Genomic DNA, 26,769 nt, shown 5'->3' on the forward strand with positions numbered 1-26,769 from the left:
TCTATGAATGTACAGATGGTGTGCTTGGCGGACCAGTACATCTCCCACGTCAATGCTAGGTATCCTGGGTCGGTACATAATGCTTTTGTCCTGAGGAATAGCAGCATCTGAAATGTGGTGGGCAAACTACAGAGGCACAGGGTGTGGCTAATGGGTGAGCCCAGTAGATGATGGTGTATGGGTATGGTGTGGGCCATATGGGATAGTGTGTGGCTAAAGTTGTCCCTCAGTATTTCAGGTGACTCTGGTTACCCCAACCTCTCATGGCTGGTGACCCCTGTGAGGAATGCCAGGACAAGGGCAGAAGAACGTTATAATGAGGCACATGGGTGAACCAGAAGGATAATTGAAAGGACCTTTGGCCTCCTAAAGGCCAGGCTCCGGTGCCTCCATCTGACAGGTGGATCCCTGTGCTACTCCCCCAAGAAGGTCTGCCAGATAGTGGTGGCATGCTGCATGTTGCATAATCTTCCCCTCAGACGCCATGTCCCATTCTTGCAGCAGGAGTAGGCTGGAGAACCCCGTGTGCCAGCAGTGGACCCTGTGGACAGTGAGGATGAGGAGGCAGAGGATGAGGATGAGGACAACAGAACATCTGTGATAAGACAATACTTCCAATCACACACAGGAGGAACAGTATCACATTTCAATGACATTTGTTTGAATATCTGTGGCACTGGCATGCTGATATTTCCCACCTCTATGCCCACTTACTGTTCCCTCTGGCAATTCATTTTGCAGATGTTGGTGACCTCACATATACTCCTTGTGTGATCACTGCAGCTAGCGCTAAAGGTCACTATTCTATGCTCATTTTCTGTACAGTTGATTTGCAATGTTTGTACCTGTTTCAATGGATACATAATTGATATACATGACATACTCCAAACTTCTTTTTTTCAAAGGGTGTTTACTGAAGTGTTAAATTATAGAGGGGCAAGTGCAATGAGATGGGTTGATGATGGAGGAAAGTCCAGGGTATTGTTCCAGTCGGTTTGTAGCATAAGTACATTGTCCAAGGGGACATAGGAAGGGGAGCAACGGCAGTTCAAGGTGGACAGGGTGACTGAGTGGGACACAAGGGGGACAAAAAGGAGAGTCTCATTTCCTGGCAGGGGTTTTAGCAAGTGTTTCTGGCTTTTATCTGTATCGCAGGGAACATTTGCGGGGTGGTTCTCCTTCTGCAGGGGAAGGGGTGCTGGTGGCCTTTGAGTTCTGTGGCGGGCCTCCTGGCTACTAGCTGTAGCGGAGGTGGAAGGCTGTTCAGACGTCTGGCTAGTGGCAGGGGCCCGCTGTTGTGTGCCTGCCTCCCTCATAATATTGGCCATATCTGCCAGCACCCCTGCTATGGAGATCAGGGTGTTGTTGATGGCCTGCAAGTCCTCCCTGATCCCCTGGTACTGTCCCTCCTGCAGCCGCCTGTTCTCCTGCACATTGTCCAGGATCTGGCCCATTGTGTCCTGGGAATGTTCATAGGCTTCCAGGATCTCGGAGAGTGCCTCCTGGAGAGTCGGTTCCCTGGGCCTGTCCTCCCCCTGGCGCACAGCACTCCTCACAGTTTCCTTGTTGTCCTGTTCCTCTGTCCCCTGAACCGTGTGCCCACTGCCACTGACCCCAGGTCCCTGATTGTCTTGGGTATGAGGTGTGGCCTTGGGTCCCTGTAGAGGTGGACACACTGCTGATTGACATGTCTTGGGGTCAGAGATGTGGGTACGCTGGGTGGGTGCTGTGGTGGTGTTTTCTGATGGGGGAGGCTCTGTGGTGGTGTGTGACTGGGCCTGGGTAACCGGCTATTCAGAGGTCCCTGATGGGCCAGGTAGGTCATCCAGATCCTGAAGACTAGAGTTGTTGTCATCCCTGTGGGCCTCTTCTGTTGGGGGACTGGATATTGCTGGCACCTCCTCTCCGCTAACATTGGTTGGGGTTCCTGTGGGGATGTAAAATGTGTGTTGGTTTCTGTGTCTGACATATTGTGCATCTGTGGCTTGCCCTCTTTGGTTGTATTTTCCCTGGCAGCTTTCACTTGTGTACGTTGGTGTATGGTGGGATGATTAGTTCTCTATAGTGTGCATGCTTTAGCGATGAGTGTCCATGCAGGGCTGTGAGTGGTGTCCATACATTGGTAAAGCATGAAGGGCTTGGCATTGGGATGAGTGAGATGTGATGGTGGGGTGTGTGGGAAGTGGTTGAGTGATGGGAGTCAGGGTGGGGGTATGTGATGGCATGCAGGTAGGGGGGTGATGGTAGCAGGCAGTTAACTTCCCAGAGTCCAGTCCTCCTCCTACTCCAGCTAGGCCCTCAGGATGCAGGATTGCCAAGACTTGCTCCTCCCATGCTGTTAGTTGTGGGGGAGGAGGTAGGGGTCCATCGCCAGTCCTCTGTACAGCGAGCTGGTGTCTTGCTGCTATGGAATGTACCTTCCCCCGTAGGTCAATCCACCTCTTCCTGATGTCATCCCTGGTTCTTGGATGCTGTCCCACGGCGTTGACCCTGTCCACGATTCTCCGCCATAGCTCCATCTTCCTAGCTATCGATATCTACTGCACCTGTACTCCAAACAGCTGTGGTTCTACCCTGATGATTTCCTCCACCATGACCCTTAGCTCCACCACTGTGAAACAGGGGTGTCTTTGTGGTGCCATGGGTGTTGTGTGAGGTGTGTAGGTGAGGGTGTGTTGGGTAATGTGTTGGGGTGTGTGATGTGGAGTGTGTGAGTGGTGTATAGGTGTGTATAGTGTGTGGCTCTGGTTGAGTCTGTGATCCTGATGTCTCTCTGCTGGCAATGGTTTGGAATGGTAAAGGGTTGTGGGTAATGTGGGTGTGTGTTTTATAGTGGTGTGGCTGTGTGTGTGTGTGATGTGTGTATGGGTGTCAGGTGTGTGTTGTTTGAATTGTCCAGTGTAGTGTTGTTTTGTATGTGTGTGTCCATTTTGAGCGTTGCGGTATGTACCGCCAATGGTTTACTGCCGTTGAATGTCTGCCGTGGTGATACATGGGTCATAATGTGGTGGGCATTGTTCTGTCGGCGTAACAGTGTGGGTTTGGATACCGCCAGTTTATCCCTGACCTTTGTTGTGGCAGATTTGTGTCTGTGGCTGAATACTGACGGATTAGTTTGTGTGTGTCATAATATGGTGAACATATATCCACTGCGGTGGGATTTACCACCAATGTCGCAATGAGTGCCTAAGACTCTTAGGTGGTCATTACAACCCTGGTGACGGTGTTAAAGCGGCGGTAAGACCGCCAACAGGCCAGCGGTAAAAAAAATTGAATTACGACCGTGGCGGAAACCGCCAACAAAGACAGCCACTTTAACACTCCGACCGCCACAGCGGTACAAACAAACAGTGCGGCGGTCACCGCCAATAGACAGACGGGAGACAATGTACCGCCCACAGTATCACAACCTACCAATCCACCACCTTTTCTAGGGCGGATTCACCGCAGACAAAAACACAGCGGAAATAGGACTTCGAAGGGAAAACGCTCACCTCTACACACCCCACGAGGAACCAGGACGCCATGGAACCAGAGCTGCAGATCCTGCCAGCCCTTATTTTCTTGCTCCTCTACAAGGAGCACGGACGCCGGCGGCGAAGACCACAGTGAGTACTGCACCTACGACACAGGGGAGGGGGGAGGGAAATACAGGGACACACACATGCAACAACCCCACCCCCACACTCACCCACCACAACACACACACTAATACTTATTGATACATTACAGTTACACCCCCCAAACCCCCGGAAGAATGCAAAGACAAAAGGAAATGAGTGTAACCATTGTAATATATGAAAATCAGGTACGCAAAAATATACATATATACACCATAAACAAAATATACACCAAGAATAGTAGTCCAGGTAGTGCTCCAATGAAGTCCGTGGAACACTGGGCCCACACGGTATGGGCAAGGCCGACACAAGATCCCCGACCATGATGGAGAGAACACTGCAGGGGCATCAGATACCAATAAAACAGGCACCTCAGGGGGAGGGAAAGGGGGGGGGGGCACCTCAGCCGGTTGAGTGCACGACGCCAAATCCACAAGGGGGCCATATGCCCACTGTTCAATCCTGGGGAGTGCAAAGCCACAGTCTCTCAAGTCTCACAAGTGGGTGGGTTGCCCACTGTTCAATCCTGGGGAGTGCAAAGCCACAGTCTCTCAAGTCTCTACAGTGGGTGGGTTGCCCACTGTCCCATCCTGGGGAGTGCAAAGCCACAGTCTCTCAATTCTATACACTGGGTGGGTTGCCCACTGTTACATCCTGGGGAGTGCAAAGCCACAGTCTCTCAAGTCTATACAGTGGGTGTTTTGCCCACTGTTCCATCCTGGGGAGTGCAAAGCCACAGTCTCTCAAGTCTCACAAGTGGATGGGTTGCCCACTGTTCCATCCTTGGGAGTGCAAAGCCACAGTCTCTCAAGTGGATAACAGTCTCCACTGGTTCTGGAGGGGGCCTGGTGCTCAGAGTGCTTCATCCTGCCAAGGACTGAGGTAGTGGATGTAAAACGCCACTGGTTCTGGAGGGGGCTTTGTGCCCAGAGTGCATCATCCTGCCAAGGACTAAGGTAGTGGATGTCTTTCTCCACTAGTTCTGGAGGGGGCTTGGTGCCCAGAGTGCTTCATCCTGCCAAGGACTGAGGTAGTGGATATAAAACTCCACTGGTTCTGGAGGGGGCTTGGTGCCCAGAGTGCTTCATCCTGCCAAGGACTGAGGTAGTGGATGCCTTTCTCCACTGGTCCTGGAGGGGGCTTTGTGCCCAGAGTGCTTCATCCTGCCAAGGACAGAGGCAGTGGATGTAAAACTCCACTGGTTCTGGAGGGGGCTTGGTGCCCAGAGTGCTTCATCCTGCCAAGGACTGAGGTAGTGGATGCCTATCTCCACTGGTTCTGGAGGGGGCTTGGTGCCCAGAGTGCTTCATCCTGCCAAGGACTGAGGTAGTGGATGCCTTTCTCCACTGGTTCTGGAGGGGGCCTGGTGCCCAGAGTGCTTCATCCTGCTAAGGACTGAGGTAGTGGATGTAAAACTCCACTGGTTCTGGAGGGGGCTTTGTGCCCAGAGTGCTTCATCCTGCTCGTGGTGGCCTCAGTCACGTCAGAGCTTTTGGCGCTCATGGGCCTGCGGTGCTTGTTGCGGCGGTGCCCTGTTCAGCGGTGCTTGTGGCGGCGGTGCCCTGTTCAGCGGTGCTTGTGGCGGCGGTGCCCTGTTCAGCGGTGCTTGTTGCGGCGGTGCCCTGTTCAGCGGTGCTTGTGGCGGTGGTGCCCTGGTCAGCAGTGCTTGTGGCGGTGGTGCCCTGTTCAGCGGTGCTTGTGGCGGCGGGCTCCTTTGCAGTGACTCAGCTGCTGGCGGTCCTCTCTGGCCCAGCGGGGCTGCTGCTAGCGGTCCTCTCTGGCCCAGCGGGGATGATGCCGGTGGCCTCTTGGGCAGTAGGGCAGGTGCTGGTGGTGGCCTCCTGGGCAGCAGGGATGATGGCGGTGGCCTCTTGGGCAGTAGGGCAGGTGCTGGCGGTGGCCTCCTGGGCAGCGGGGATGATGGCGGCGGCCTCTTGGGCAGTAGGGCAGGTGCTGGCGGTGGCCTCCTGGGCAGTAGGGCAGGTGCTGGCAGTGGCCTCCTGGGCAGTAGGGCAGGTGCTGGCAGTGGCCTCCTGGGCCGCGGGGCTGGTGCTTGCAGCCGTGTCTGGCCCAGCAGGGCTGGTGGTGGCGGTCGTGTCTGGCCCAGCGGGGCTGGTGCTGGCGGTCCTCTCTGGCCCAGCGGGGCTGGTGCTGGCGGTCGTGTCTGGCCCAGCGGGGCTGGTGCTGGCGGTCCTCTCTGGCCCAGCGGGGCTGGCGGTCCTCTCTGGCCCAGCGGGGATGATGGCGGTGGCCTTTTGGGCAGTAGGGCAGGTGCTGGTGGTGGCCTCCTGGGCAGCGGGGATGATGGCGGCGGCCTCTTGGGCAGAAGGGCAGGTGCTGGCGGTGGCCTCCTGGGCAGCGGGGATGATGGCGGCGGCCTCTTGGGCAGCAGGGCAGGTGCTGGCGGTGGACTTCTGGGCAGCGGGGCTGATGGCGGTCTTCTCCGCCGTGCTGCTCTTCCCAGACCTGCTGACTTTCTTGTGGCCCTTCCCCACCTTGGAAGGTGTTGCAGCTGACTCCACACTCCCACCTGGACCCCCGGGAGCGGCTTTGGTGGCTGGAGTCTTCCCTCTCTCCCGCCAGGCACTGGCCAACTTTTGATGCTTCACAGGTGGGGGACTGTCCGTGCTGTGGCTCCATGCCACACTGGCTGCCCTGGTGCCGGTGCACTCCATATTCCGGTGACTACAGGCACCACTGGTCCCGGAGGTGTTGTGGCTGAGTTGCTAGGTTGGTACCTGGAGTGTCAGGCCCTAGGAGATGGACGGGGTGGGGGAGGTGTAGGAAAGAGGTCAAGGTTGGACAGGAAAAGTTTTTTGGAGACACTGGGACGGGTAGCTGGAGGGGGTTTGGGAGTGGAGGAAGAGGTTGTGGTTGTAGGAGGTGTTCGTTTGGTGACTTTGGGTGAAGGTGCATGCGCTGGAGGCTGTCGTGAGGTGGATGGCTGTTGGGTGGGTGGGTGCCTGCGTTTGTGTATTTTGGGAGGTGGCGTCACAGACACACTGGGAGAGGACACAGGGGACGTGTGAATGGTAGTGGGGGTGGTGAGTGCACGTGAGCGGGGTGTGGTGGTGTGTGTGCTGGTGATGGCAGTAGTGGCTGTAGATGTAGTGTATGCAGGTGTGAGTGTAGACGAGACTGGGAGGAAGGAGGGAGAAGAGGTGGAAGTGGACACAGTGGAGGCAGTGGATGTTGGTGTGTCTGCATGTGTCTGATGCTTGCGTGCGTGCCTGTGGGATGTGTGGTGCTTATGTTTGCCTGAGCTTCCCTTGTGTGTTGACGTGTGTTCATGCTGGTCTGAAGGTGTGCTTGGGATAGGCTGAGGTACAGGGGATTGGGTCTGGGTGGAGGAAGTTGGAGGGGGGAGGCTAAACACAGGGACAATGGCTGCCATCAGTGCTGAGGCCAAAGTCTGAAAAGCTCGCTGAAGAGCCGCCTGACCAGAATGAATGCCCTCCAGGAAAGCATTTGTTTGTTGCAACTGCCTTTCTACACCCTGGATGGCATTCAAAATGGTAGACTGCCCAACAGTGAGGGACCTGAGGAGGTCAATGGCCTCCTCACTGAGGGCAGCAGGGCCTGACTGGGGCGAAGGTGATGCCCACCCTCCTAGGTGAGCGGGCACGGGGCAAAGGCTGAGGGGCTGCTGGGAGGGCGGTGCTGGTAGGGGGGTGGCCGTTGTACCTGTAGATGCGGGGGCACAGATGTTGCCGCCACCACAAGGGAGCTCCCATCAGAGTACGAGTTTGTGTCACTGGTGTCAGCTCCTGTCCCCGCCGTGGAGCTCCCCTCGCCCTCCGTCCCACTGGTGAAATCCGACTCTGTAGTGTCGCCCTCCAGGGCCATGTGGGATGCAGCTCCCTTCTGCTCCGGTGCCACTGCTCCTCCGCCTGATGATGCTAATGCACACAAGAACAGGGAGACCACAAAAAAGGGGACGACGACAGAAGAAAGACATGTTGAGTGCATGCATTACCGCTACCGTTGGCGGACACGATAGACACAGAAGCCCCCTGCACTGCGCCGCGCTCTTGGGCTCCACTGTTCAATCCCTGGGACATGGCTTACAAGGCTATGGACGACATCTGCACACATGGATGACACAGGAGCATGACTAGGTATACTTGGCACTGTACACAGGTGGGGTGGGATGCCACATGGCCTGCCTTACGGAGGGACCTTGCCTACTAACCTCGCCCTGGCCTAGGGAAACCTACAGCCCACCTCCCCCATCAAGACTCCTCCACTGCATGCAAAATCACCAGGATGACAGTGTACTCACCCCCTTGTGGCTGCTGTAATGCCCCCAAGCGCCCATCCAACTCCAGGTACGCCACCGCCAGGATCCTGAACATCAGGGGTGTAATGGTGCGACGGGCACCCCTCCCATGTTGGGAGGCCATCCCCAGCTGAGCCTCCGCCGTCTTCTTGCTCCAGCGGCAAATGTCCTCCTATCTTTTCCGGCAGTGGGTGCTCCATCTGTGGTAGACCCCCAGGGTCCGGACATCCTTGGCCATGGCACGCCAAATATCTTTTTTCTGGTGGGCGCTGACCTACATGAATTGTACAAGGGGGAAAAGAAATGTTATTACCAAATGCACCATCACAGTCATTGGCCCCCATCCCTACCCTTGCCATGTGGCACACGCACTCATCGTCGTTTCATGCACGCCTGAATCTCCCCCGCCCATCTTTCATCCACCCCTCTCCACACAGGCATAGCCCATACAGCATGCTCCCAGTGTACTTACTTGTTTGTCTGGAGGACCGTAGAGTAGCGTGTACTGGGGGAGGACCCCATCCACGAGTTTGTGAAGGCAGGGGCCCTTTCCCCAGACACTCGAGCCATTGTCTCTTCCAGACCGAGGTCACAGCAGCACTTGCAGTGTAGGTTGTCTCCTGTCGAAGATCAGGTATCGAGTGATTGAACAGATAGAAAATGGCAGTCACGTCCACGGTGGTGCTTACCATCTCAGCCGGCGTACATCGTCATCGGCTCCTGGGACCCATAGGGTACAATGTTAACCAATGCAGCATTGCGCCGCGGTCTTCGACCGCCTACCGCGACGGTGTACAACGCCAGTGCAGTTACCTCACATCCCATTGTCCCACTTTACAGGTCAGGCAGCCGCCATTTCAGGGGCCCACATGGCTTAATTTGTAACTGCGTCACACATACCTAGGCCTAGCATCAACACACATACAGGCCACTTTTCGGATTATGTTTCGTGTTCTGTGTAAGCTGTGGGTACATACCTCTGAGTTGGTTGACTCTGTGCTCGCTGTTGTCCTTCATAGGCACCGTCCGCTGAGACATGTGAGGAGATGGCGGCATCCTCCGGTGTACAGACCGCTGGTGGACCTGTCGACAATGGAGGAAAGACATGTGATCATCACCTACAGGCTTGACCATGCCACAATCCAGGAACTGTGTACCCAGCTGGAGCCAGACCTGATGTCAGCTAACCGCCATCCCAGAGGAATCCCCCCTCAAGTGAAGGTGCTGTCAGTACTCCATTTCCTTGCAAGTGGGTCATTTCAAACAACAGTGGCCAAAGCATCAGGGATGTCCCAGCCTATGTTTTCAAACGTGTTGTCCAGTGTTGTCTGCCCTGCTGAAACACATGCGCAGCTACATCGTTTTCCCTCAGGTGGAGGATTTGCCTACAGTGAAAGGTGATTTCTGTGCCCTGGGACATATTCCCAACATCATAGGTGCCATTGATGGGACACATGTGGCTTTGTACCCCCCCGCAGGAGCGAACAGGTGTACAGAAACCGGAAGAGTTTTCATTCCATGAATGTGCAGATGGTGTGTTTGGCAGACCAGTACATCTCCCATGTTAATGCAAAGTTCCCTGGCTCAGTGCATGATGCCTACATCCTGCAGAATAGCAGCATCCCTTATGTGATGGGGCAACTCCAGAGGCACCGTGTGTGGCTATTAGGTGAGCACCTGGAAGCAAGACAGTGTGAATGGTTGTCTGGGTCTGGGGATATCCCTACAGGTTAGTGTGTGTCTAACAGTTGTCCCTCGCCATTTGCAGGTGACTCTGGTTACCCCAAACTGTCATGGCCACTGTCCCCAGTGAGGAATCCCAGGACAAGGGCAGAGGAACGCTACAATGAGGCCCATGGGTGTACTCGGCGGATTATAGAGCGGACCTTGGGCCTCCTGAAGGCCAGGTTCAGGTGCCTCCATATGACAGGTGGATCCCTATTCTACTCACCAAAGAAGGTGTGCCAGATCATCGTGGCCTGCTGTATGCTTCACAACTTAGCTTTGCGACGACAGGTGCCTTTTTTGCAGGAGGATGGTCCAGATGGCGGTGTTGTTGCAGCTGTGGAGCCTGTGGACACTGAAGACGAGGAAGCAGAAGAAGAGGACATGGACAACAGGAACTCGGTGATCCTACAATATTTCCAGTGAGACACAGGTAAGAATACAGACCTGCCTACTACATGTACTTTAACACTGCTACCTCTCTACTGTCTGTCATTTTCACCCAGTTTATGGTCACTGAGTTGTCACTTTCCCTTACGATTTCACAGATGTGGGTCCCACTGTGTGACATCTGCTTTGTTTCCTCATGGACTAGAGCTGTGTGACATAGGTACGTTGACATTACAATTGAAAGAGCATTTTGTCACTGTAATTGCTAATACACTAATTCGAAATCACAGATTGTTTTGTGCTTCAAGGGTGTTTATTTAAGTGCTCAATATTGGAGGGGGTTGTAAAATGGTGAGGGGTGATGGTGGAGAAATCTCCATGGCAGAGTCCAGTCTATTAGTCTCACAGGTGCATTGCCCACATGTGCATAGGAAGTGGAGCTGGGGCAGTTTGAGGATGGACAGGGTGACAAAGTGGGACAAAAGGATGACATTTGGGGTGGTCTCATTTCTTGGCGGAGGTCTTGGCATCGTTCTCTGTCTTTGTCCTGGATCTCAGGGACCGCTTGCGGTGTGCTGGTGTTTCCAGAGGGGGGAAGCTCTGTAGTGGCCTGTGACTGTGTGAGGGGAACCGACTGTCCCGAGGTCCCCGATGGGCTGGGCTGGTCATCTGTATCCAGTTGGACAGAGCTGCTGTCATCACTGTGGGCCTCTTCTGTTGGTGGTGTGGACATGTGTGGACCCTCCTGTCGGGTGACGTTGCGTAGGGGTCCTGCAGGGGTATAAAAGGATGTTCATTACATCTGTGTGTGCCATGGTGTGCAATAGGTGGGTGACCGTGTACCCCGGTGCTTGCATTCCTGTGTGGGACCTTGTGTGATGGTGGTTTAGGGGGGTGTATGGGTATGTGCTGTGGCCATGCTTTGGTGATGGGTGTCCATGCTTTGTTGTTGCATGCAGGGCTTGGTGGTGGGATGGGTGGGTTGGGATGTTGTGACATTTGTGAAGAGTTGGAGTGATGGGGGTGAGGGTGAGGATGACCCTGAGCTCCCCCTCAGAGAACCTGGGGTGTCTTTGCCGTGCCATGGGGTGGTGTGGGTGATGTGTGGGGTGGTGTGTGTAGTGATAAGTGGGGTGATATTTAGTGGTGTGTTGTGTGAAGTGCGTGGATGTTCTGTGGGTGATGGTATTGTGTGCCTGTGGATGCTTGGTAGTAGTTTGTAGTGTCTCTCTCTGGCCTTCTCTCAGTAATTGTGGTCGTAGGGGTTCGTGGGTGATGTGGGTGTGTGTTTTATATTGTATTGGGTGTGTGGGAGTGGTGTGTGTACGTGTGTCAGGTGTGTGTATTTGGAATTGTCCAATGTGGCTGTGTTTTGTAAGAGTCTGTGTATTTTGAGCGCGGTGGTGTGTACCGCCAATAGAATACCGCGGTTGAAAGACCGCTGCGTGGATTCGTGTGTCGTGATAGTGTGGGCGTATTTCTGTTGGTGTGACGGTGGAGGGTTTGTTTTCGCCAGTTTATCACTGACCTTTGGTGTGGCGGACTTGTGTGGGTGTCTGAATTTTGGTGGATTCCGTGCTGTGGGTCATAATAGCTGTGGCGGAATTCCGCGTCCGCGGCGGTGTGTTGGCGGTCTTCTGCACGGCGGTAAGCGGTTTTTACCGCCATTGTTGGAATGACTGCCTTATTCTTTTTAAAGTTCAAAACTTGACTTGTGTATGTCCGCTTTTTATCATTTTGGTCTTGATTTGTTTGGATAAATATTACCTATTTTTCTAAACCTGTGTTGTGTTATTTTGTAGTGTTTTCACTGTGTGTGCTGGTACAAATACTTTACACCTTGCTTCTGAAATTAAGCCTACTTGCTCGTGCCAAGCTACCAAGGAGCTGAGCGGGGGCTAACTGAGGGTGATTCTCCTTTACCCTCACTAGAGTGAGGGTCCTTGCTTTGACAGGGGGTATCCTGACTGCCAACCAAAGACCCCATTTCTAACATTGGTAATCAGCAGTTGGGATTGGAATTGTATTTGTACTTAACATACAGTGATTAAGTGTACACTACTATTTTCAGTGCAGACCATTTTGTGAACACGTACTACTTGTCTTTTTTTTCTCTTTTTGGATTTTTCCCTACTTCCATATTTGGTGGTAATCCTTTATTGACTCTTGAACTCCATTTGGGAACGCATTTTTTTGCCTTTGGAACATTGCACTTTCAACTCTCCATCATGTCTCAATCTGGAAATATATCAGCTGGAGCTGCTTTTGATTTAGGGAAACTGGAGAGCTATACAGTTGCCCAGTTGAGACAGGGAGGAGAAGCTGCAATAGGCACTGAGGGCATGGGTAACAGCCATGGAAGCTGAGGGGCACACAGAGGGGGAGGAGGAGGATGAGGAGGAGGAAGAGCAATCCATACACAATGATGTAGTGGATGGACCTGTTATGTCCAGGGGGAGGGTCTCTAGGGCAGGTAGCAGTGTGTCATCAAAGGGTCTGACTCCTGAAGAGTTGCAGGACAAGCAGGCATAGAGGGTTCACCAGTAGGATTTGGAAAAAATGAGGCTGGCCATAGAAGAGAAAAAGCTATTGTCGGCTCACGAGCTCAGTTTGAGGGAGCTGGATCAGAGGAGCCAGTCTAGTAGGGGTGGTGGCAGCAATAACACAGTGCAGCCTGAGAGGAGGGTACACATTCCTAAGGACCTTGTGAAGGATTACAAAAGGGAGGATGAGATACTGTTGTGGTTCAAGGGGTATGAGTCGGCACTCCATATGAATCTGGTCCCTAAAGCTCATTTGGGGGTGGGTCTGTGGAAGCACTTTGATGTAGAGGAGAGGGATACTCTGACATCCTTAGGGGATCCCCAGGGGCTCACCTACCCTATCGTGAAGGGTGTCCTGATCACAAGGTATGGTCTCACCCCCTGATCAGTATAAGGACAGACAAGTTTAGGTCCTATAAGAAGAAGGAATCCCAAACATGCTTGGAATGTGTTGATTCTTTTTGCAGGTCACTGGATGGTTGGGTGAAGGGCAATAAGGTAACAACGTATGAGGGGCTTCACATTTTGATTGCTTGGGAGCACTTGTACAGTTTATGTTTTCCAGAGCTGTGCCAGCACCTAATTGACAGTAAGCTGACTGACCCCAGGAAGCTTACACAGGAAGCGGACCATTGGGAGAGCACCAGGGTCCAAAAGAGGTATGGGGGAGACCATCCCAAGGGTTGGCAGGGTCCCCATCACAAAAAGTGGGGGGTAAGGGTAAACAGGAGGAGTTCTCTAGAGGGCCCCAACCTAGTTCCCAGGGTAAAGAATCCCAGCCACCTGTAGAAAAGAAACCAGGAAAACCTGCAGAGAAGGGTCCCCGCAAGTGCTTTGCATGTGATCAGGTGGGTCACAAGTGAACACCGGCACCCACTATTGCTCATCCACAGGGTTTGGCCAGTGTACCGCTTAGGAAGGAGTTGGTTCCAGGTGGGTGGAGTCAGCTGAGCTGACCCTTGTCTCACAAGGGGACAGTGAGATGGTCCAGAGGACCCTCGTGCCTGATAACACTAAGAAGTACAGGCGATGGGTGACCATCAATGTACAGAGGGTGGAGGCTCTTAGAGACACAGGAGCCAGTATGACTACAGTTAGGAGTCACATGATGTCTAAGGAGCAGATAGATCCCCGTGTACTTCACCAAGTAGTTGCAGTGGAGAACTCAGAGTGCCTCTGCAGAGTGGCACAGGTTCCCTTTGAATGGGGGATCTCAGAGTCCTTCATGTTAGCTGTGAGTCCAACCATGCCTGTAGATTGTTTGCTTGGCAGTGACCTGGAGGATTCCCCTTGGCAGGTGGTGGAACGCAGGTCACACTTGGAAATGTTGGGTCTGCCTGGGTGTGTGTGTGTGTCTACCCGGTCGATGGCAGTCTGCCAGGGTGATTAGGAGACCCTGGAGCCTGAAAGAGTGGACCAGGTGTCTGCCAGAAGGAGGAAGGGTAGGGGGCATGGGAAACCGGCCCCAGAAGTTCCCATGGTCCAGGAGGAGGCTGCACCTGAGTGAGAGGCCCTGGAGCCTACAGGGGAACAAGTGGCTGAACTGGATGAGGCCCCTGAGGTGTCACAGTGGCAGCGGGATGGGGGGGCACCCAGGGAACCAGAAATCCTACCCTACTCTGGAGGGTTTGCAGCAGCTGGCTGCAGACCAGGAATCTGGCAAGGAACCTGGATCACATTTGTTTTACTGGGAGGATGGACTCCTATATAGTGAGCCTAAGGTTCCTGAGACTGGGTCAGTCCGTGTGCTGGTGATACCCCAGTGCTTCAGAGCCTTCCTTCTGGGTCTGGCTCATGATGTGCCTTTAGCTGGTCATTTGGGGCAGGACAAGACCTTTGAGCGGCTTGTCACCCACTTCTATTGGCCCCAAAATGCACATGTTCTCTGATGCTCATTGTAGGTCTTGCCCAGCTTGTCAGGCAAATGGCAAGAGTGGGGGGAAATGCAAGGCTCCCCTCCAACCTTTCCCTGTGGTTAGTACCCCCTTTGAAAGGGTTGGTATTGACATTGTGGGGCCCCTGGATCCCAAGACAGCCATGGGCAACAGGTTTATCTTGGTCTTGGTGGACCATGCCCCCTTGTACCCAAAAGCCATTCCTTTGAGATCAATCACTGTCCCTATGGTGGGCTGTGCACTAATGTTTTTTTTAGCTGCATGAGGTTCCCCAAGGAGGTGGTGTCCAATCGGGGTACCAACTTCATATCAACTTATATGAAGTCTCTGTGGAAGGTGTGTGGGGTATAGTACAAGTTCACCACACTCTACCACCCCCAAAGCAATGGTCTGGTTGAGGGCTTCAACCGCACCTTGAAGGGCATGATCATGGGCCTGTCAGAGCCCTTGAAGCGTAAGTAGGACTTCCTCTTACAATGCTTTCTGTTCGCCTACAGGGAGGTGCCCCAAAAAGGGCTTGAATTTAGTCCTTTTGAGCTGTTGTAATGCCCCCTGTGAGGGGACCTTTGAGTCTGGTAAAGGAGGCTTTAGAGAAACCCCTTAGTAAAGCTCCCCTGCATGTATTCAGTTACATGCTGGATCTGAGAAACCACACAAGAGAACCTGAAAGCAAGCCAGGAGGACATGGCGCTGGTATGACCAGAATGCCACTCTGGTCGAGTTTCAATCTGGTCAGAAAGTGTGGGTGATGGTGCCAGTGGAGCCTAGGGTGCTCCAGGACAAGTGGACTGGGCCATTTGAGATGGTGAAGCTCAAAAGTGAAGTCACCTACCTGGTGGACTTTCGGACTCCCAGGATCCCTTTGAGGGTCCTGCATGTGAACCGGCTCAAGCCACACTTTGAGTGGACTGAATTGTCCATGCTCCTAGCAACAGATGATGGGGTGGAGGAAGAGAGTGAGCCTCTGCCTCACCTCCTGTCTGCTGGAGAGAAGGATGGGTCTGTGGAGGGAGTGAACCCCCCCTGACCCCTGAGCAGCAAAGGGACAGTCGCCAGGTGTTGGGTCAGATCGCCTCACTGTTCTCCCTGATCCCAGGGGCCACACACTTGTGTACACATGATGTGGACACTGGGGACAGTCCTCCTGTTAAACACAAAGTTTACAGAGTGAATGACAGTTTCTAAAATGTTAACGTTGGGGGTTATTGAGTTTTCCAGCAGCCCTTGGGCCAGCCCTGTGGTTTTGGTCCCAAAGCCTGCTGTTCCTGGTGCCAATCCAGAATTCCAGTGCTATGTGGATTACCAGGGACTCAATGCAGTCACCAAGACTGACGCGCACCCCATCCCCCGAGCTGATGAACTCATTGACCGGTTGGGAGCTGCCAAACACCTAAGTACGTTTGATCTTACCGCTGGGTATTGGCAGATTGCCCTAACTGAGGGGGTTAAGGAGAGGTCTGCGTTGTACACACTAAGTGGGCACTAACAGTTTAGGGTAATGCCCTTTGGGATGAAGAATGCCCCTGCCACCTTTCAGAGGTTGGTCAAGCAGGTGTTGGCTGGACTGGATGATTTCAGTGCCACCTACCTGGACGACATTGCTATGTTCAGTTCCACATGGGAGGAACACTTGCAGCACCTCTGCAAAGTGTTGGAGGCCCTGCAGAAGGCAGACCTCACTATTAAGGCAAGCAAGTGCCAAATAGGGCAGGGTTCTGTGGTGTACTTGGGATACCAGGTGCGGAGTGGCCAGGTGTCACCCCTACAGCCAAAAATGTAAACCATTCTGGCTTGGGAGCCCCCCAAGACCCTGACTGAGGTGAGAGCCTTTTTAGGTACCACTGGGTACTATAGGAGGTTTTTCAAGGGGTATGACACAATTGTTGCTCCCTTGAATGAGTTAACTTCCAAAAAGCAGCCCAGAAATGTGATCTGGAATGAGTCTTCCTGACAGCTTTTGATGCACTGAAGGCTGCCATGTGCACAGCACCTGTGCTGAAGGTACCTGACTATTCCAAGGAATTTGTTGTGCAAACAGACGCCTCAGAGCATAATATTGGAGCAGTACTTTCATAGCTGAAAGAAGAGGGCCTAGATCAACCTGTAGCCTTCATTAGCAGGAGGTTACTTCCCAGGGAACATAGGTGGAGTGCAATTGAGTGTGAAGCTTTTGCTGTGGTCTGGGCACTGAAGAAGCTAGGACCCTACTTGTGTGGGACTCACTGCTGGGTTCAGACAGACCACAGGCCCCTCAGATGGTTAATACAGATGAGGGATGAAAATCCCAAATTGTTGAGGTGGTCCGTCTCCCTGCAGGGAATGGGCTTTACAATGGAACACCGCCCTGGCACCGACCGCACCAGTGCTGATGATCTGTCCAGATTCTTCCGCCTTAGTAATGAGAACTCCCATGAGGTTGGGTAGTTGATCCTCACTTTCAGCTGGGGGGGACAACTTGGCATTGTTGGCATGGTCTCCCCTAACTTTATGCCTCTACTTCCAAGGTTGCTGCTGTGTGATTGACTCTGTTTTGCTGTTTTGTTTTCTCTGAAAACTTTAGCACTGCTGACTAGTGCTGAAGTGTAAGTGTTCCCTGTAGAAATTATATGTGTACATTGGCTTATCCATGATTGGCCTATGTGATTTACTAGTAAGTCCACAGTAAAGTGCACTAGAAATGCCCAAGGTCTGTAAATCAAATGCTACTAGTGGGTCTGCAGCACTTGTTGTACCACCCACGTTAGTAGCCCTGCAGGGTGCAGTGTATGTTAAAGGTAGGACATGTACTTATGTGTTTTACATGTCCTGACAGTGAAATACTGCACAATTCGGTTGTCACTGTTGCAAGGGCTAACTCTCTCATAGGTTAACATGGGGGCTGCCTTTTAATGTAATTAAAGTGCAGATTCCTTTTGGGAGCAGATAGAAATCTGGAGTTTAGGGTCTCTGAACTCACAATTTAAAAATACATATTTTAGTGAAGTTGTTTTTTAGATTGTGAGTTTGAAAATGCCACTTTTTTAGAAAGTAGGCATTTTCTTGCTAAACCATTCTGTTGGGCTGTTTGCACCTCTCCTCTAGACAGTGACACAAAGGGAACTTGGGTGCAGCCTGCATATTCTGATGGGCCATCTGAGCTGAGGAGAGGGAAGGAATGGTCACTTACACCTGAAAGGGCTGTTTCTGCCCTCACACAATGCAGTCTCCAACCCCCTGGTGTGTGTTTGGGGCTGGCCTGGGCATGGAAGAATCTTGAAAACAACAGAGACTTCTTCAAAGGCAGATAGGAGTATAAGAAGAGCACCCAAACCGCTGAAAATCAGATTACTTCTGGAACCAAGAGGAACCTCTGCCCGGGAGAAGAGCTGGAGAAGCTGAAGGAGGAGTACTGCCCCTTGCTCTGTGCTTTTCTGGGTTGGCCTGCAATAGCTGCTTCTGCCTGAGAGAGGACAAAGACTGACTTTTGTGTGACCTCTCACTTGTGAAGAATCGCCAAGGGCTTGAACTGAGCTTGCCTCCTGTTGTTGAAGTCTCAGGGACAACAAAGACTTGTCTCTGTCACCACTTGGGCTTTCTGCTGAGAGTCCTGCCTGCCAAGTGGTGCCCTAACCTGTCTCTGGGCCCTTGAAAGGTGCAGCTTGTGGAAAAGGACAGAAATCCACGCAAAGTCTGCGTGCGGGGAAACTTTCGAGGCACCTCCCCACCCACTGCTGATAAACGACGCGCCGCCGGCCTCACAGCTAAAATCGATGCTCCACCTGCATTGAAGCTGGGAGATCGATGCAAAGCGGCTGGAGAAACGACTCGCAACACCCGCAGCGGCTGCTATTAACGATGCAAGCCCTCATGCAGTGCGGGTTCTTGAGACCATGCAACTAGATTTCAACGCAACATCGCTCGGCGCGGAAAATCAACACAAAGCCTGTCCGGACTTGAGGTGCCCATCCGGGATCAACGCATCGCTCTCTTGCGGGAGAGAAGAAATGATGCATGCGGACCTGACCGGAGGAGGAACAATGCACAGTCGCGCTTGCCAGCGAGAAATCAACCTATCATTGACCTTTTTCGACGCACACTCGCCTGTGCAGCTTTATTTTGGTGCTACCCAGGTACTTTTGTGCAATAACAGCATTCCCACTGTTTTCTTAGGATTAGGACTCTTATTATTTTTAAAATTCACAACTTGACTTGTGTATGTTGGATGTTTATCATTTTGGTCTTGTTTTGTTTAGATAAATATTACCTATTTGTCTAAACTTGTGTTGTCATTTTGTAGTGTTTTCACTGAGTTACTGTGTGTGTTGGTACAAATACTTCACACTTTGCTTCTAAAGTTAAGCCTGCCTGCTCATGCCAAGCTACCAAGGGGGTGAGGGGGGTTAACTGAGGGTGATTCTCCTTTACCATTACTAGTTTGAGGGCCCTTGCTTGGACGGGGGTAACCTGACTGACAACCAAAGACCCCATTTCTAACAGTTACTCTCTATAGAAGACTCTAAGGGGGTCATTACAACATTGGCAGTAAAAGCTGCTTACCGTCGTGCAGAAGACCACCAATACACCTCCGCGGCTGCGGAAATCCGCCACAGCTAATATGACCCACATCTAGGAATCCGCCGAAATTCAGACACCCACACAAGTCCGCCACACCAAAGGTCAGTGATAAACTGGCGAAAACAAAACGTCCACTGTCACGCCAACAGAAACACGCCCATGCTATCACGACACACAAATCCACGCGGCGGTGTTTCAGCCGCGGTATTCCATTGGCGGTACACACGCCGCGCTCAAAATACACACACATCTCCAAAACACTGCCACATTGGACAATTCGAATTACACACACCTGATACACATACAAACACCACTCCCACACACCCAACACAATATAAAACACACACCCACATCACCCACAAGCCCTTATGACCAAAAATTATTGACGAAGGCCAGAGAGAGAGCATCGAATAGACAACCCCACCACACAGAGGCACACAACACCATCACCCACACAACATCCACGCACAAAACACCACACACCACTACACATCACCACACTCATCACCACATACACCACCCCACACATCACCTACACCACCCCATGGCACGGCAAAGACACCCCAGGTTCTCCAAGGAGGAGCTCACGGTCATGGTGGAGGAAATCGTACGGGTAGAGCCACAGCTATTTGGATCACAGGTGCAGCACACCTCCATTGCAAGGAAGATGGAGCTATGGCGAAGAATAGTCGACAGGGTCAACGCAGTGGGACAGCTCCCAAGAAATCGGGACAACATCAGCAAGAGGTGGAACAACCTACGGGAGAAGGTGCGTTCCGTGGTCTCCAGGCACAACATCGCTGTACAGCGGACTGGCGGCGGACCTCCACCTCCTCCCCCACAGCTAACAACATGGGAGGAGCAGGTCTTGACTATTCTGCATCCTGAGGGCCTCTGAGGAGTGGGTGGAGGAATGGACACTGGTAAGTCAAATCTTAACTATCATATCCCCCACCCTACCTGCATGCTATCACACACCCCCACCCTCACCCCCTCCCCTATCACTCCAACTCCTCACTAATGTACTAATAACACAAACCACCCATCCCAACACCAAGCCCTGCATGACACAACAAAGCATGGACACCCCTCACTAAAGCATGCCGACTGCACATACCCATAACACCCCCTCAACCATCATCACACAAGCCTTGTATGTAGGTGTTCCCTCAATAGGTATTTTCTGACCCTCAGTGCAAGAAGCTGGCTATCTCTGTAGTATACCGAATGTAAGGGGACACTATGCAGTCAGTCCAGGCAACCCTTGTTGGCTTACAGAGGTTAAAATAATAATTGCTCTCTTTTGTGGTAGTGAGTGCGAGCAGTTTAGGCCTATCAGAGGGTAGTGCTAAGCATTTGTTGAACACATAAAGTCAATAAATGAGACACACACTCAAGAAGAAACTCAAGGCCAATTTAAAAAAAATATAGTTACATTTATAGAACGTTTCGACACCAGAACAACTTCACAAGAATGTAAGTACTGCTACAGTGCATAAATCTTTGCAAGTAATAACAATTCACTCAACTACACTTTTAGGCCGTAAAGAAACGTCCTTTAGATAAAGTACTTTCACTGCACAGGGGGCCTCACAGTCGATTCCTTTGGGTCTTCAGATGCTACGGGGGACGAGGTCACAAGAAACACCAGCAGTTCAGTTTCACCTGCCCTGGGTCATCTGGATGCAGAAGTGCTGGAAGGGTTGGGTGCCTAGTGACCTGCATGGTTGGTACAGAGGGGGGCCACATAGAAACAGGCTGCAGAAGGGAACTTGGGGACAAGTTTGGGAGCTCCCAAAGGGGGGCTCTGTTGGTGAGGCTCTTGGGAATAAGGCAACACTGTTGGTGGTCATGGACCGGGGTCACAGAGCTCAGGTGCTGTGGGGTTTGGTCAGTGGGTGCTCCTGCACCAAGGCGCCCACAATTCTTGGGTGGATCTGCGAGAAAGGAACAAAAACAGGGCAGCTGGTCCACTCTTAGTGATGGGCTGTGTAATGCTGCTGTCCCTCGATGGCTGGTATATGGTTGCGGTGTTGGGGTCCAGACTAGACTGAAACAAGTGATGGTTGCTGCAAGGGATCCGGTACCCCAGGCATTGGTATAGTTTGGATCTGGTAGGTCCTGGGGTCTTCACTCTTGGAGGGAGACATGGTTGTTCCTGCTGCAGCTTGGTGACCTCCTCCTGGGTGGCTGCTGCTTCAGTGGGCCTGGTGGTCAGCAGAACAATGGACCAGATGTTGCGGTCGGTGTCTGCAGGGGACAGGGAAGTGGCTTCTCCACTTCAAGGGAGATGCTGACAGGTTGACAAAGTGCTGGAGGCTCTCCAAGGTTTTGGGAGGATGCACAGCTGCAGGATGAGCTGGATTGCTGCAATTGTCGTTACAGGAGCAGGTAAGCGGGCAACGTTTTACAACAAAGCCCACCAGCAGTCCACCGGTTTCCACTTCTTTTGCTCTCCTTTGTCCTCTTCTTTCTTCAGTCAGTTGAATCTTTTCTTTCTGATGTCAGGGGGCCATCTAAATACTGGATTTAGGGGAGTTTAGAGGAGTGTATGGTAGTAGCCAATGGGCTACTTACCCTTGGAGTGGCTACACCCACTACATGACCATTCCTGTGGAAAATGGGCATAAACTTGTCTCAGAGTTCGTAGTTCCACCAAAAACAAGATAGTGGAAACCTTCCTTCATGGTGCACATCAGGCTGTTCACCTTAGGGGTGTGATTAGCCTCGTAGTGCACCACAACTACTTGCATTGCTAATTTCCCACCTGCCCTGGTGCTAAATGGGTTTCAGGGGGTGGCAGCTCCCAGGTCTGGGGGAAGCCGAATTGCATACCAAAGGCAGCAGGGTCTTTGAAATCCTTGGCTTTAGTATGAAGATTCACTAGCCATCCTGCTGGAGGAGGTGATAACACCTTCCTCTGGGGCAAGCATTGTTTCTTACCTCTGAAAGGGTGGGCTCTCACCTCCAGGGGGTCACACACATCTCTGTGGTTGCAGGCTCATTGATACCAGTCAGTCAGCACACTAGAGGACTAGAAGGTTTTTTTGCGCACCTCTAAGGTTCCCTCTGGGTGCATGTCATAATAAATCCAAGCCTGGCATCAGTCTAGATTTATAAAGATGAGGTGTTTGAAGCCATTATGTATATGGGTAACTTGTGTTGACCAGTACATATCTTAAGATGGCTTCCTTGGTCACTTGCGATGTCTAGGCAATTGAACTAGACATCGCGGGGACATATCGTCCTCACATCAAATATAATGCGCCCTGCCTTAGGGGTGACTTACATATATTTAGATGCAGTGACTGAGGCATGGCATAGAATGTGTGTGCCATGTCATGTTTTCCCTCATGAATTGCATCATGAGACACAATCTGCGATGGCAGGCTGTGTGCAATTTGTGGGGGGTCTCTAAGGGTGGCACAATACATGCAGCAGCCCACAGTGATCCTCTATAGTACCAGGTGTACCATTAACTAGGGACTTACAGAGGTACTAGAAGTTGTACCAGTTGTGTACAATCAAACCTTTTACTTTGTTTTAGGGAAACCGCACTGGCACTGGGGACCTGTTTAGCAGGTATACAATGCATGTCGGTTGAAAAACCTCAGTGCCAGTGAGCAAAAAAAGTGGGGATGACCATGTCAAAAAGGGGCACTTTCCTACACTCAGTATAAGGGTGCAGAGTAATTTTAGGCTTTTAAATACATAACCCATTACGTTTGTTCAACAATAGTCTACAAATCACAAAATGAACTAGCAAACAATATCCAGTCCTTTCATGGCTCTGTCAAAGGTCAACTTGTCAAAGGGTAGCTCTGTCAGCAGCCGACCAATGACAGCACAGCTTTGTGGTGATGTCTCACGAACCCCAGGGTAGCTCTTTGGCTAACTAACCAATCACAGTGCTACTTTTCTGTGAATGAGGAAAACAATTGCAAAGCCTTTTCTCAATGAACTAACACTAAATAAACAAAACAAACCCTGTCTGCTCAACCAAAGTTTAGATAAGAAAAGTCTCTCAAACAATAGAAACCTAGAGCAATTCCGTTTTGGTACTAATTCAACTCAATTCACATTAGGCGGACCTTAGTCCAGTAGCAATCTACACTAGCTAATGCCTCTACTCCCATGCACTAGGAACTAAGGCTCCTAACCTAGATTAGAAATGTAATCTCCTGGAAAGCAAAGATAATTCATTCAGGAAAACTTTATCTGTATGCATGGAGTACTTAGCAAAACGATGTGCCTTATGCAGGTAAGTGAACATAATATTTAAAGATCTTGAATTTCAACAAATCTGATAATTAACCAAAACAATAATAAACAAGTCATTTTCAAAATCAGAATCACGTATAAGAATAGTACATCAGAACAACACTGATCAAGCTAACAATATAAACCCTAATTTATCATCACATAGCCAAGTATCTCACGCTACCTCAAAACACTCTGTACGCACACCAGAGTCACTCTAAATCATCAGAATCTCTCTGCCATATCGACACTTACAATCCAAATCTCTTAGGTACAGCACTGCAAGTCAACTTTCTTTGAAAAACCCTCAGGGAAACTCCACATGCGAAAGTCCACTACCTATTTGGGCTGGGAAAAAAAGAGAGATCCCCTATAGCGAAAGGAGGTGTTCTTTAATATGCAACCATCCTCTGCTATCAAACGTTTATGAGCGAAAAAGGGTGCTCCAAAAGTTTGAGACACACCAAAATTTGCCTTAAATACATTTCCTACATTTACTGGATAGGAAACCTCAAGTTAATGAGGCATCGTGCCCCCACCTAAAATCAATAATATTACAATACACTAAGAGATTGGTAATTGAATCAGCCCGATCAATAACTGAGTTCTAGATCAATGAAAAGTTAAAGGGTTATTTTAGAAAATACAAAAATAAGCAATACAGAATCAATGTCATGAAGGCTCTCAAATACAAAGTTATGCAGAGTATGTAAAAGTCTCAATGGGCAGCAACATTAGGATAGAATCGAGCAGCATTCCTAGTGCAATTGGAAAGTCTTCTGGCTCACCCCCAAATGTTGGGGGGTTTATACAGAATTCTTGCATACAAAATGAGAACGTTTGCAGAATCGTGGTGGTGTGAGCAAATGAATCATTTCTTCAACCAATCAGAGCACAAGAAAAATAAACGTTCACATTAACGTAACACCTATGCACTAATCCACTGCAAAAATAATTATTCAGCACCCTCTGTGCTAAAATCATGCACATATGTACAAACAGAACATTGACAGCCACATGTGATATGAATGAATAGATCTTAACGAAGAAACGGAAGACATAGCAACATTTTGCAAGTTACATTGGAACTAGAGAAAGTGAATCATTATGAGAACAACATTAACATTGGAAGTATCCTAAAACAATTCAGCTTGACTGTGGGCTGCAGGACTTGTAGGTAGAAGATTGTGCATGGAGGAAGCATAAGGTGAGTGACAGGGATGACTTCCATTTTGGTCAAGTTGATCTTTAACACCAAAATGTGGCCGAAGTAATATATGCGCAAAAGCACACTTGTGCACATCATGGAAATCTTGTTCCAAAAGCAATTGTGTTAAATCATCCCACACATGTTGAACCAAGTGCAAAATTGACCTTTACTCATCCTTAATAATACCCAAAGGTACGGATCTATAAAATGCTCGCTCCTACAGTATCTTGATAGAAAGTCTATTGGAGGTGAAATATTGAGATAATAATCGGCTCCCGTGTGTTAATTTTAGAATTCCGGATGACCCTGCTGCTAAATTTTGAGAGACTAGTAGGGTCCCCTGAGAAAATGTAAACAGGTTGCCTGACCCTCATGCTGTCTGACAACAATGAATGCCCTCTCTAAGGGCCTCCTTTTAAGAAACTGGTGCATCAGAATCAATGTGTCAGTTTTCCTGCACCAGCCCTGGAGCCCTTAACAACAACATGGTATCACTGAATTTATGATACAGCGCCCCATGGCGCAGGTTTCCACAGATGCGTAAGAAATTCTGATGCATCTGTGGCGCAAAATTGATGCATTGTTGGACTAGCATCAAAAAAATAATGCTACTCCAGTAATGCATCGAAAGCTCCCATTTTAAAAAGCCCTGCACCAGTTTAACCCCTGCTCTAAGCAGGGGTTAATTTTTTGATGCAGTGAAGTCGCAGAGCGACGCAATGAAATGTAGTAATTTTAACTGCACCAGTTCTGCGTGACTTTTAACGTAGGAACAACCACGCTGCATACATTATACCTGGCACAGACATATTTTGGTATAAGGCTTTCCAAACTGGCATGATGGTCCAATTTGTAAATGTGCCACAGTGAAGGAGACTGCTTGCACCACCACAGCATAAAAAAAGTGACACTAAGGCAGTGTAAGGGTCTTGTAAATAAGTCCATATGGGCCAGATTTACAAGGCCCTAGCACCACTGAAGTATCACTTTTTGTGATGCTCCAGTGGCGCTGTGCAGTGTGCCACATTTACGAGGTGCTGCTAAGCTACTTTTTGTGGCTTAACGCCACCTTGTAAATATGGGCCCCTCGGATGCAGTTTTCTGGTTCTGAGGGACATGCAATGGGTGTGCTGTGGGTGAACCACCCCAACATCCATTGCTTTTGATGCTGCCTTAGACTTAAAAGAAGGTGTAAATCTGTGGCAGTGCCAAAAACCTAACGCCACCCCAGGGAGGCGTTAGCATGACACAATTAGGAAGAATCCTTTTATTCCTCCTCATTTTTGCTTTTTCCATCTGTGCTGTATTCTGCAGCACACTGAGAAAAGGCAAAAGGCCACGAATTAATGTTTATGTGCTGGGGGGGGCTTTCCTGCACATAAACAATCATTAAAAAAAAAATTATTTGCTACTTCTATGTGTGCTGCATTCTGCCAAATCGCAACTGTAGATCGTTTATATGCAGGAAGAGGCACCTTCCTGCACACAAACAATTAATTCCCTGAACGCAGACACCCTTACACTATGGTGCAAGGATGCCTGTGTTGGCGCTGGCACTTAAATTTAGCACCGGCGCAAGGGGAAACACAGGGGTGAACTGTATTTTACTAAATAAGGTGCATCCCTGCGTTTCTAAAGTGACTAAGGGCCAGATGTAGCAACTTTGCAAATTGCGACTTGCAATTTGCGAGTCCAAACGACTCGCAAATTGCAACTCGCAATTTGCAATGCAGAACGGTGTCTCAGACACCGTCTGCGGGTCGCTATGGGGTCGCAAAGACCCACCTCATTAATATTAATGAGGTGGGTCGCAAATTTCGGCCCCATAGCGACTATGGCCACTCACGGATATGGAGGCCTGCTGTGGTCAGCAGACCTCCATGTCCGTGACTGCTTTTAAATAAAGCAGTTTTTTTTTTTCAAGTGTAGCCCGTTTTCCTTAAAGGAAAACGAGCTGCACTTAAAAAAAAACCTGAAACCTTTTGTTTCTGAATTTTTTCAGGGCAGGTAGTGGTCCTTTGGACCACTACCTGCCCTGAAAAAATAATTTGGGGTCCAGTCACAAAGGGGAAGGGGTCCCATGGGGACCCCTTCCTGTTTGCGAGTGGGTTACCATCCACACTGCGTACACGGTCGCAAATGGAGTTGCATACCACTCCGACTCGCAAATAGGAAGGGAACACCCCTTCCTATTTGCGACTCTGAAATGCATTTTGCGAGTCGGTCCTGACTCGCAAAATGCATTTCTGCATAGCAAACTCAGGTTTGCGAATCGCAAACGGCGATTTTCGCC

This window comes from Pleurodeles waltl, chromosome 8 (assembly GCF_031143425.1).
Source record: "Pleurodeles waltl isolate 20211129_DDA chromosome 8, aPleWal1.hap1.20221129, whole genome shotgun sequence".
In the NCBI taxonomy this organism is placed as follows: Eukaryota; Metazoa; Chordata; class Amphibia; order Caudata; family Salamandridae; genus Pleurodeles; species Pleurodeles waltl.